Genomic DNA, 12418 nt, shown 5'->3' with positions numbered 1-12418 from the left:
CCATCATTCTTAGCAAACTATCACAAGAACAGAAAACGAAACACCACATGTTCTCACTCATAGGCGGGTACTGAACAATGAGATCACTTGGACTCGGGAAGGGGAACATCACACACCGGGGCCTATCATGGGGAGGGGGGTGGGGGGAGGGATTGCATTGGGAGTTATACCTTATGTAAATGATGGGTTGATGGGTGCAGCACACCAACATGGCACAAGTATACATATGTAGCAAACCTGCACATTGTGCACATGTACCCTACAACTTGAAGTTTAATAATAATAAATAAATTTAAAAAAAAAAAAAGTGGTGAAATGTGATTGTATCCTGGTTACATCTTAGAGTATAATCAACCTGATTTGCTGATATGTTGTATGTTCAGCATGAGAGAAAGAATAGTCGAGGACAGAACCAAGATTTTTTGCCTTGAGAAAGTGGAAATATTGAGTTTGTGTAAGATACAGAAGAAAAGGGGAGAAGTGCTGGAGTGAAACTGCCTTTGAGTCGGCAAGAGAGGATGAAATATGGTGTATCGATGAAGGGATTACATTTAGGGTAATAAACAGTTAATTTTACCATGGGTGAGAGAACATGGTATATGATATAGATGATATACATATACGTACACAAATACAAATTTGTCAAGTGGCAAATTTGTCTCAGGTAGCTTGTGAGAGTCTTCCCTTTTGATTACTTCTTATGTTCTTAGTGAAATAAAAGAAAAGATCATCAACTGAATTTATTTTTAACTTTTACATTATAAAAATATACATACTCTTTGACCAAGATGTTCCACTTCTGGGAATCTATCCTTTGGAAACAAAACACTGGCATACAAGGACATAGGTACAAAATTTATTAGTGTATCAATGTTTATAGTGACATAGAAAAAGCCTCATATTTAATATTCATCATTCACAGAGAAATAATTTTATACATTTTGGGTCATCCCTAATATTAAAATTTTTTCTCTTATTTGAAAATCCAGTAAATGTATGTGTATTTATCTGGAAGGATGGTCAGGTAATATATATTTTTTTTAATTTATTTATTATTATACTTTAAGTTGTAGGGTACATGTGCACAACGTGCAGGTTTGTTACATATGTACACTTGTGCCATGTTGGTGTGCTGCACCCATCAACTCGTCATTTACATCAGGTATAACTCCCAATGCAATCCCTCCCCCCTCCCCCCTCCCCATGATAGGCCCCGGTGTGTGATGTTCCCCTTCCCGAGTCCAAGTGGTCTCATTGTTCAGTTCCCGCCTATGAGTGAGAACATGCGGTGTTTGGTTTTCTGTTCTTGTGATAGTTTGCTGAGAATGATGGTTTCCAGCTGCATCCATGTCCCTACAAAGGACACAAACTCATCCTTTTTTATGGCTGCATAGTATTCCATGGTGTATATGTGCCACATTTTCTTAATCCAATCTGTCACTGATGGACATTTGGGTTGATTCCAAGTCTTTGCTATTGTGAATAGTGCTGCAATAAACATACGTGTGCATGTGTCTTTATAGCAGCATAATTTATAATCCTTTGGGTATATACCTAGTAATGGGATGGCTGGGTCATATGGTACATCTAGTTCTAGATCCTTGAGGAATCGCCATACTGTTTTCCATAATGGTTGAACTAGTTTACAATCCCACCAACAGTGTAAAAGTGTTCCTATTTCTCCACATCCTCTCCAGCACCTGTTGTTTCCTGACTTTTGAATGATCGCCATTCTAACTGGTGTGAGATGGTATCTCATTGTGGTTTTGATTTGCATTTCTCTGATGGCCAGTGATGATGAGCATTTTTTCATGTGTCTGTTGGCTGTATGAATGTCTTCTTTTGAGAAATGTCTGTTCATATCCTTTGCCCACTTTTGGATGGGGTTGTTTGTTTTTTTCTTGTAAATTTGTTTGAGTTCTTTGTAGGTTCTGGATATTAGCCCTTTGTCAGATGAGTAGATTGCAAAAATTTTCTCCCATTCTGTAGGTTGCCTGTTCACTCTGATGGTAGTTTCTTTTGCTGTGCAGAAGCTCTTTAGTTTAATGAGATCCCATTTGTCAATTTTGGCTTTTGCTGCCGTTGCTTTTGGTGTTTTAGACATGAAGTCTTTGCCCATGCCTATGTCCTCAATGGTACTACCTAGGTTTTCCTCTAGGATTTTTATGGTATTAGGTCTAACATTTAAGTCTCTAATCCATCTTGAACTAATTTTCGTATAAGGAGTAAGGAAAGGATCCAGTTTCAGCTTTCTACTTATGGCTAGCCAATTTTCCCAGCACCATTTATTAAATAGGGAATCCTTTCCCCATTTCTTGTTTCTCTCAGGTTTGTCAAAGATCAGATGGCTGTAGATGTGTGGTATTATTTCTGAGGACTCTGTTCTGTTCCATTGGTCTATATCTCTGTTTTGGTACCATTACCATGCTGTTTTGGTTACTGTAGCCTTGTAGTATAGTTTGAAGTCAGGTAGCGTGATGCCTCCAGCTTTGTTCTTTTGACTTAGGATTGTCTTGGAGATGCGGGCTCTTTTTTGGTTCCATATGAACTTTAAAGCAGTTTTTTCCAATTCTGTGAAGAAGCTCATTGGTAGCTTGATGGGGATGGCATTGAATCTATAAATTACCTTGGGCAGTATGGCCATTTTCACGATATTGATTCTTCCTATCCATGAGCATGGTATGTTCTTCCATTTGTTTGTGTCCTCTTTTATTTCACTGAGCAGTGGTTTGTAGTTCTCCTTGAAGAGGTCCTTTACATCCCTTGGAAGTTGGATTCCTAGGTATTTTATTCTCTTTGAAGCAATTGTGAATGGAAGTTCATTCCTGATTTGGCTCTCTGTTTGACTGTCACTGGTGTATAAGAATGCTTGTGATTTTTGCACATTAATTTTGTATCCTGAGACTTTGCTGAAGTTGCTTATCAGCTTAAGGAGATTTTGGGCTGAGACAATGGGGTTTTCTAAATATACAATCATGTCGTCTGCAAACAGGGACAATTTGACTTCTTCTTTTCCTAACTGAATCCCCTTGATTTCTTTCTCTTGCCTGATTGCCCTAGCCAGAACTTCCAACACTATGTTGAATAGGAGTGGTGAGAGAGGGCATCCCTGTCTTGTGCCAGTTTTCAAAGGGAATTTTTCCAGTTTTTGCCCATTCAGTATGATATTGGCTGTGGGTTTGTCATAAATAGCTCTTATGATTTTGAGGTACGTTCCATCAATACCGAATTTATTGAGCGTTTTTAGCATGAAGGGCTGTTGAATTTTGTCAAAAGCCTTTTCTGCATCTATTGAGATAATGATGTGGTTCTTGTCTTTGGTTCTGTTTATATGCTGGATTATGTTTATTGATTTGCGAATGTTGAACCAGCCTTGCATCCCAGGGATGAAGCCCACTTGATCATGGTGGATAAGCTTTTTGATGTGCTGCTGAATCCGGTTTGCCAGTATTTTATTGAGGATTTTTGCATCGATGTTCATCAGGGATATTGGTCTAAAATTCTCTTTTTTTGTTGTGTCTCTGCCAGGCTTTGGTATCAGGATGATGTTGGCCTCATAAAATGAGTTAGGGAGGATTCCCTCTTTTTCTATTGATTGGAATAGTTTCAGAAGGAATGGTACCAGCTCCTCCTTGTACCTCTGGTAGAATTCAGCTGTGAATCCATCTGGTCCTGGACTTTTTTTGGTTGGTAGGCTATTAATTATTGCCTCAATTTCAGAGCCTGCTATTGGTCTATTCAGGGATTCAACTTCTTCCTGGTTTAGTCTTGGAAGAGTGTAAGTGTCCAGGAAATTATCCATTTCTTCTAGATTTTCCAGTTTATTTGCGTAGAGGTGTTTATAGTATTCTCTGATGGTAGTTTGTATTTCTGTGGGGTCGGTGGTGATATCCCCTTTATCATTTTTAATTGCGTCGATTTGATTCTTCTCTCTTTTCTTCTTTATTAGTCTTGCTAGTGGTCTGTCAATTTTGTTGATCTTTTCAAAAAACCAACTCCTGGATTCATTGATTTTTTGGAGGGTTTTTTGTGTCTCTATCTCCTTCAGTTCTGCTCTGATCTTAGTTATTTCTTGCCTTCTGCTAGCTTTCGAATGTGTTTGCTCTTGCTTCTCTAGTTCTTTTAATTGCGATGTTAGAGTGTCAATTTTAGATCTTTCCTGCTTTCTCTTGTGGGCATTTAGTGCTATAAATTTCCCTCTACACACTGCTTTAAATGTGTCCCAGAGATTCTGGTATGTTGTATCTTTGTTCTCATTGGTTTCAAAGAACATCTTTATTTCTGCTTTCATTTCGTTATGTACCCAGTAGTCATTCAGGAGCAGGTTGTTCAGTTTCCATGTAGTTGAGCGGTTTTGATTGAGTTTCTTAGTCCTGAGTTCTAGTTTGATTGCACTGTGGTCTGAGAGAGAGTTTGTTATAATTTCTGTTCTTGTACATTTGCTGAGGAGTGCTTTACTTCCAATTACGTGGTCAATTTTGGAGTAAGTACGATGTGGTGCTGAGAAGAATGTATATTCTGTTGATTTGGGGTGGAGAGTTCTATAGATGTCTATTAGGTCTGCTTGCTGCAGAGATGAGTTCAATTCCTGGATATCCTTGTTAACTTTCTGTCTCGTTGATCTGTCTAATGTTGACAGTGGAGTGTTGAAGTCTCCCATTATTATTGTATGGGAGTCTAAGTCTCTTTGTAAGTCTCTAAGGACTTGCTTTATGAATCTGGGTGCTCCTGTATTGGGTGCATATATATTTAGGATAGTTAGCTCTTCCTGTTGAATTGATCCCTTTACCATTATGTAATGGCCTTCTTTGTCTCTTTTGATCTTTGATGGTTTAAAGTCTGTTTTATCAGAGACTAGTATTGCAACCCCTGCTTTTTTTTGTTCTCCATTTGCTTGGTAAATCTTCCTCCATCCCTTTATTTTGAGCCTATGTATGTCTCTGCGTGTGAGATGGGTCTCCTGAATATAGCAGACTGATGGGTCTTGACTCTTTATCCAGTTTGCCAGTCTGTGTCTTTTAATTGGAGCATTTAGTCCATTTACATTTAAGGTTAAGATTGTTATGTGTGAACTTGATCCTGCCATTATGATATTAACTGGTTATTTTGCTCGTTAGTTGATGCAGTTTCTTCCTAGCCTTGACAGTCTTTACATTTTAGCATGTTTTTGCAATGGCTGGTACCGGTTGTTCCTTTCCATGTTTAGTGCTTCCTTCAGGGTCTCTTGTAAGGCAGGCCTAGTGGTGACAAAATCTCTAAGCATTTGCTTATCTGTAAAGGATTTTATTTCTCCTTCACTTATGAAACTTAGTTTGGCTGGATATAAAATTCTGGGTTTAAAATTCTTTTCTTTAAGAATGTTGAATATTGGCCCCCACTCTCTTCTGGCTTGAAGAGTTTCTGCCGAGAGATCTGCTGTTAGTCCGATGGGCTTCCCTTTGTGGGTAACCCGACCTTTCTCTCTGGCTGCCCTTAAGATTTTTTCCTTCATTTCAACTTTGGTGAATCTGGCAATTATGTGTCTTGGAGTTGCTCTTCTCGAGGAGTATCTTTGTGGCGTTCTCTGTATTTCCTGGATTTGAATGTTGGCCTGCCCTACTAGGTTGGGGAAGTTCTCCTGGATGATATCCTGAAGAGTGTTTTCCAACTTGGTTCCATTTTCCCCCTCACTTTCGGGCACCCCAATCAGACGTAGATTTGGTCTTTTTACATAATCCCATACTTCTTGCAGGCTTTGTTCATTTCTTTTTCTTCTTTTTTCTTTTGGTTTCTCTTCTCGCTTCATTTCATTCATTTGATCCTCCATCGCTGACATTCTTTCTTCCAGTTGATCGAGTCGGTTACTGAAGCTTGTGCATTTGTCACGTATTTCTCGTGCCATGGTTTTCGTCTCTTTCATTTCGTTTGTGAGCTTCTCTGCATTAATTACTCTAGCCATCAATTCTTCCACTTTGTTTTCAAGATTTTTAGTTTCTTTGCGCTGGGTACGTAATTCCTCCTTTAGCTCTGAGAAATTTGATGGACTGAAGCCTTCTTCTCTCATGTCGTCAAAGTCATTCTCCGTCCAGCTTTGATCCATTGCTGGCGATGAGCTGCGCTCCTTTGCCGGGGGAGATGTGCTCTTATTTTTTGAATTTCCAGCTTTTCTGCCCTGCTTTTTCCCCATCTTTGTGGTTTTATCTGCCTCTGGTCTTTGATGATGGTGATGTACTGATGGGGTTTTGGTGTAGGTGTCCTTCCTGTTTGATAGCTTTCCTTCTAACAGTCAGGATCCTCAGCTGTAGGTTATAGCTGTAGGAGATTGCTTGAGGTCCACTCCAGACCCTGTTTGCCTGGGTATCAGCAGCAGAGGCTGCAGAAGATAGAATATTTCTGAACAGCGAGTGTACCTGTCTGATTCTTGCTTTGGAAGCTTCCTCTCAGGGGTGTACTCCACCCTGTGAGGTGTGGGGTGTCAGACTGCCCCTAGTGGGGGATGTCTCCCTGTTAGGCTACTCAGGGGTCAGGGACCCACTTGAGCAGGGAGTCTGTCCCTTCTCAGATCTCAACCTCCGTGTTGGGAGATCCACTGCTCTCTTCAAAGCTGTCAGACAGAGTCCTTTGCGTCTGCAGAGCTTTCTGCTTCCTTTGTTATTGTTTACTGTGCCCTGTCCCCAGAGGTGGAGTCTACAGAGACAGGCAGGTTTCCCTGAGCTGCTGTGAGCTCCACCCAGTTCCAGCTTCCCAGCAGCTTTGTTTACCTACTTAAGCCTCAGCAATGGCGGGCGCCCCTCCCCCAGCCTCGCTGCTGCCTTGCTGGTAGATCACAGACTGCTGTGCTAGCAATGAGGGAGGCTCCGTGGGTGTGGGACCCTCCCGGCCAGGTGTGGGATATGATCTCCTGGTGTGCCTGTTTGCTTAAAGCAGTATTGGGGTGGGAGTTACCCGATTTTCCGGGTGTTGTGTGTCTCAGTTCCCCTGGCTAGGAAAAGGGATTCCCTTCCCCCTTGCGCTTCCAGGTGAGGCAATGCCTCGCCCTGCTTCAGCTCTGGCTGGTCGGGCTGCAGCAGCTGACCAGCACCGATCGTCTGGCACTCCCCAGTGAGATGAACCCAGTACCTCAGTTGAAAATGCAGAAATCACCGGTCTTCTGTGTCGCTCGCGCTGGGAGTTGGAGACTGGAGCTGTTCCTATTCGGCCATCTTGCTCCGCCCCCAGGTCATGTAATATTGTTAAGTGGGCAAGGGAAAGTAAAAAATATTGTGTGTAATGTTACTGTTTTAAATGAACAAAAATAAATCTTATATACATTTCACATGTACATATAAATATGGGTAAAGATGTTAAGAACAAACAACTAACAATTTAAAATTGGTTAGTTGAGGAAATAGAAATGGAGGATTTGTGCTTTAGATTTAGATTATTTTTCTTTCTCTATACTTGCATTGCTTCAGTTATATTAGGAAACACATATTGCTTTTGAATAAATACTTATCGGAGAAAATTCATTTTTTAATAAAGGCATATTCAATTTTTTTGTAAAAAATTTACCTATATACCTGATAATTTTGTGTTGGGAGTATCATTCGATATCATTATGTTCATATTTAGATTTTGTTTAACCATTAACAGATACAGCTGAGTTTAACTCCCACTCTATAACTCATCTGTCAAATGCTTTCTGAATGTCTCAAAGATTTTACATCACATTTTAAAAGCTTTTTTATTTCAAATGTCAAATCATATTTATGCCATATTTTCATTAATAATACATTTTATCATAATGCAATTACCATTCCAGTATACCTTATATATTTTCTCATAATTTACCTTTCAATCTAATTATTATGTCTTATGGTGATGCATGAATTTACACTCTGTTCAGCCATTATAAAATTATGTTACTAGGTCAACTTACCATCATCCCAGATCACTTTTATTACATTTCCTATTTGTATTTTTATTATATCTCTTGGTTTATGGGTTTATTTTGCTTATGATTGAGAAGTAAACTGATTTCCAATTTTTGTTGTAGTTGACTTAAATATCCTCTCATAACCGTTTTAGTAAAATACTATTTTCCTATAAAAGAATATTTAATCATATGATTATGTAGAATGTATTTTTAATAGAACAGTTTATATACTGCTATGGTCTGAATATTGGTGTCCCCCAAAATTCATATACTGGAGCTTAATACCCAATGTGATAGTAGTAAGAAGGTGAGCCTTTAGGAAGTGATTAAGGCCTGAGAGCTTCATCCTCATGAATGGGTTAGTACCCCAACTAAAAAGAGGTTTCAAAGGAACTCCCTGTGCCTCTGCTATGTAAGGACTCAGCAACAAGGCACCATCTATTAAGTAATGAGTGAGCCCTTACTAAACACCAGATTTATTGGCATCTTGATTTTGGACTTCGCAGCCTCCAGAAATGTGAGTAATACATTTCTGTTGTTTATAAGTTGCTCAGCCTAAAGTATTTCATTATAGCAGCCCAAAAGGAGTGAGACACATATGCAAATTAAAATCACTTCTAACACCACCACAGTTACCAATCTTCTGTCCAGCTTCCCTCTGATACTTTTTACTATTTCATGGAGCTCTGACCCTAAGTTTACTGCATTTTTGCTTCCAGCAACCTGTACCTATGACTGCTCAAAACAGGACCTCCACATAGGGTAACTCTTAACTAATGAAGGTCTAGTGCAATGCAAAAATATGAAGGCCAGCTCTCTTGCACTGGGGCAGAATAACTCTGACATACATTCTAGACTGCAGAGAACCCTGGTGGAATCGAGTTGCAGCTATCCCCTAGGGCAGGAGGCTTTGCCTGCAATTGCATTCTTGTTTGGGTTGTTCCCCTCCCTTTCCTGCTTGTCTCACTCCCTTACCCTGGGAGCTCTTTCTTCAGAAATCACTTGCAGATGGATTCTTGGGTCTGAATTTGTTTCAGGGGCACCCAGTCTAAGTTACACTCAAACTATATGGCCATTAAATTTCTGTCTAATCAAACCTTCACCTTTAGGCCCCTGCTTTTTTTTTTTTTTTTTTTTTTTTTCTGGATTATAAGCAATTAAATTGTTTCAAGAGGAGATTACTGAATGAGTGCATCCTTTTAGGGTTCTAATATTTTATACAAATCTTCTGTCAATAACGTCTTATTCTACACAAATTACTTTATTGGTCAAAATTGAAAACTCTATTTGAAAATCAAGTCAATAAAGAATATGTTTAGGAAGACCCAAGATCTATCAGCTTTTTTCAACTCAAGTTACATTTGTTACCACTTATTTCACATTCCTAAAAATATGTGGTAGAATTAATTTCTATCCTAGCTATTTTTTAGAAACCAGTTTTCTCACTGTCTGCCCTGTTCTACGGCTTATTAGATATATACTTGCTTTTTTTTTTTACCTTATATCCTACCTAGAACAATGATTGCCCAAGTCATCTGATCCTGGTTATTGCCCAGTTCTGACCCATTGTTTCTCGGTGTTGACTTCCCTGGATTATTGGTTGTCTTGGCTTTGACTTTCAGGTTTCTTTGGTTTGACAGCACATTTGGACACATTTCTGCAAATTGGCTCTTGGCATCTCTTCTTGGAACGAAATTTTGTATTTGGACTCTGGCACCACGCACCACAGACGCAAGCAAGAAGCACTTCTACCTTCCGAGGCGGCCCCTCAAACTCAAGCCAGCTAGGCTAGACCTGTCCAGCTTTCCGTCAGAAAGAAGGATTGGAGAGTTGCTGCTTACTTTCTCAAATGTCATTACTTAGCCAGTCTTCTGGAGACTGAGATTCATGAACATTGGACACTTGCCTGTAATTACAATTCTGTAGTATATTAACCTTATTTTCAGTTGTATTTTTAGTTGCTTTATGACTTCATCTTGAAAATACCTATACTCTTTCTGCATTTATTCTAATCTTACTTCTGATCTTAATTTTAAAAGATCTTTATCAATGAAATCATATATAAAAACCTCCAATAACCATTTTTGAACTTTAAGATGTATTCTTAAATTTCTAGTGAAATAGGATTTAGAATCAACTTTGTGAAGATTACTAACAGAATAACAAATAGCTCCTACCATAAGGCAGTTTATAGTTAATGTAAACAATATTACACTTGTTTATACATCAAAAAGCCATTTTCTTTCTGTAAACCTCAGAGAGCTATCTATATTTAATGAATGAATGAAAGTTTGATGAATGAATTCCTGTCAGTCTTTACTGAAGTCTTATCTCTTATCTGGAATTCTTTCTTTAGCCCCTATGGCTTCATAAATTCCAACCAATATTCTGGCTTAATTCAGATTCCTTACAAGGATCTGAGAAGGGTTGGAGCTGTGGTATGGGTATCACTGGTAGATAGTTTTGAGCAACACTGTCACCAGAAAATCTCTATTTTTCTCCCAGTGACTTTTTGTTGAGGGTTGAAGAGTTTCCTTGAAGGTAAAAAACAAAAAACAAAAAAAACCTGTACTGATCCAAAATGTTACAGATGTAACTTATGGTTCAACAGAAGCCTTTGCAAGCCAGGATGCAGAAAGAACCTTGAACTCTTGCAGAAGTTTGCAGATTCAGCAACTTCTGAATCTGAGACTGATGTAGGAATGAAATGGTAATTCTGAGTATGGTGTGGTACCAAGTCCTGAAACCGATCCCAATGTACCTACCTTAGAAGCATGTGGAGATCCTGAGGACATGAAGAGCTCTGCATGTGATCTGGAAAAGGTATTCCACTATATTCTGAAATATGTATGGGCTGTGGCAGGCAGAGCCAATTATCCAGCAAAAATTCATGAATTGCTACTGAAAAGTGACTTCTCAGATAAGTATTACCTTTCTCAGCTCTCCTTGTCATTAGGCATTACCAGGGTGACTCGGCTCTATCCAGTGGAATATTGTAAGAAGTGATGTTACTATTCAAGATCTGGCTCATGAAAGTGCTCCTCTGTGATCTTTTCTCTTTTTTTCTGCTGCCTATAATAAAATCTTCTCCCAGGGAACTTTGGAAGCCTCATGGTGAAACAGCAGAAACTTCACCAATCTGGGTCTCTGTGTGACTGAAAGTGTAAGAGATGGCAGATCCATCTCCCTGTTCTCTCACCTCTTACTGTCACATAATCAAGAAATACACTTCTATTGTTGTGAGCCATATATGCTTTTGAGTCTACTTGTACTGTGAGTCTACTCTAGTTCAGATGCTCAAGCTCTCCTGCTATGGAACCCTACCCATTGAGCTTAATATAGTGGTATGAAACATTGCAAAGAGCCTTGACACACTGTGTGAGCACTGACAACATTAATGTTGCACATAAAAAGGTAGGAATATGGACCTTAATGAAATAAGAGGCCTGTCTGAGGCAAGGATTGATGGTGAAGATAGAGCTTGGAGTAGCAGAGGATGGTGGGAAATTACAGCTCAAACTGATATTGAAGTGCATATAAGATCCTTTCTGTTGTTGAAGGGGTTGGAACTGTCAAGGCATTTGAGTTTCTGAATGAGAAAATGAGAAGTCGGAAATAGCAATATTCAAGTATTACTAATAATGTGACCTTAAATGTATCAGATTGGTGAGGCATATATGCATTGTATTATGCTATTCTACAATGGGGCACAATGACAAATGCTTAAATCAAAGATGAATAAGAACTGTGCTGATGACAACTGAAAGCATTTATTGAAAGACTGCTCAAATAGATCAGCACTTTGCCATATAACCTATCCTCTTAGCCAAATTTAGGCATCCAGATCACTCAATTATTTACGTATGTATTAAAATGTCAAAATCGAAGTACTGGTTCAATCACTTGGGGATTCAGAAATATTCATTGGGCATCTGTTATGTCTGTGGTATGGTACTAGGCAATGGTGATGAAATGGTGGATTAGAATGGACAAGATCTCTGTTTCTTCCTGGGGCTTATTTGCTGGTAGAGAATATATAGCATAAAAAGAATAAATAGGTTGATAAACCTTGAAATTGGTATTGTGAGGAAAATAAAAAGTGTTTTTTAATAGAGAATATTAAGAAACATGAAAATGAGAAGGAGCCAGACATGTGAGGAGTGTTCTAGACAATGAGCACAGTAAACACAAAAACACTGGCAGGAAAGAGAAAATTCAAGGCACTTGGAAAAGATCAGTGTGGCTGGAACTTGGTATGTAAACAGTGAAGCTGCTAGATATAAGATTGCAGATGTTGATAGAGGCTAAATCAATCACGACCTAATAGGTCATGGTGAGGACACTGAGTTTTTAACCTAAAGGTAATGGGAAAAATGGAAGAGTTTTTGTTTTTTGTTTCGGGGTTGTATTTATTTACTTTTAATAGCAACAAGGTTTCATTATGTTACCCAGGCTGGTCTCAAATTCCTGAGCTCAAGTGATCCTCTTGCCTCAGCCTCCCAATGTGCTGGGCTTACAGATGTG

General features: G+C 39.0%; 1 long non-coding RNA gene across 1 annotated transcript in view; it reads left to right on the top strand.

Moving 5' to 3' along the window:
- LOC140711514 (uncharacterized) overlaps positions 1-11132 on the top strand; it is a 38315-nt gene extending 27183 nt beyond the window's left edge. The window contains exon 3 of the long non-coding RNA XR_012092782.1: positions 9517-11132. This is a non-coding gene — a long non-coding RNA (uncharacterized lncRNA). The remainder of the gene's footprint in view (positions 1-9516) is intronic.
- Positions 11133-12418: the final 1286 nt, after the last annotated feature.

Source organism: Chlorocebus sabaeus, chromosome 4 (assembly GCF_047675955.1).
Source record: "Chlorocebus sabaeus isolate Y175 chromosome 4, mChlSab1.0.hap1, whole genome shotgun sequence".
Lineage (NCBI taxonomy): Eukaryota > Metazoa > Chordata > Mammalia > Primates > Cercopithecidae > Chlorocebus > Chlorocebus sabaeus.
Note: the sequence above shows the minus strand (reverse complement) of the source record. Positions and strands in the feature narration are given on the sequence as shown.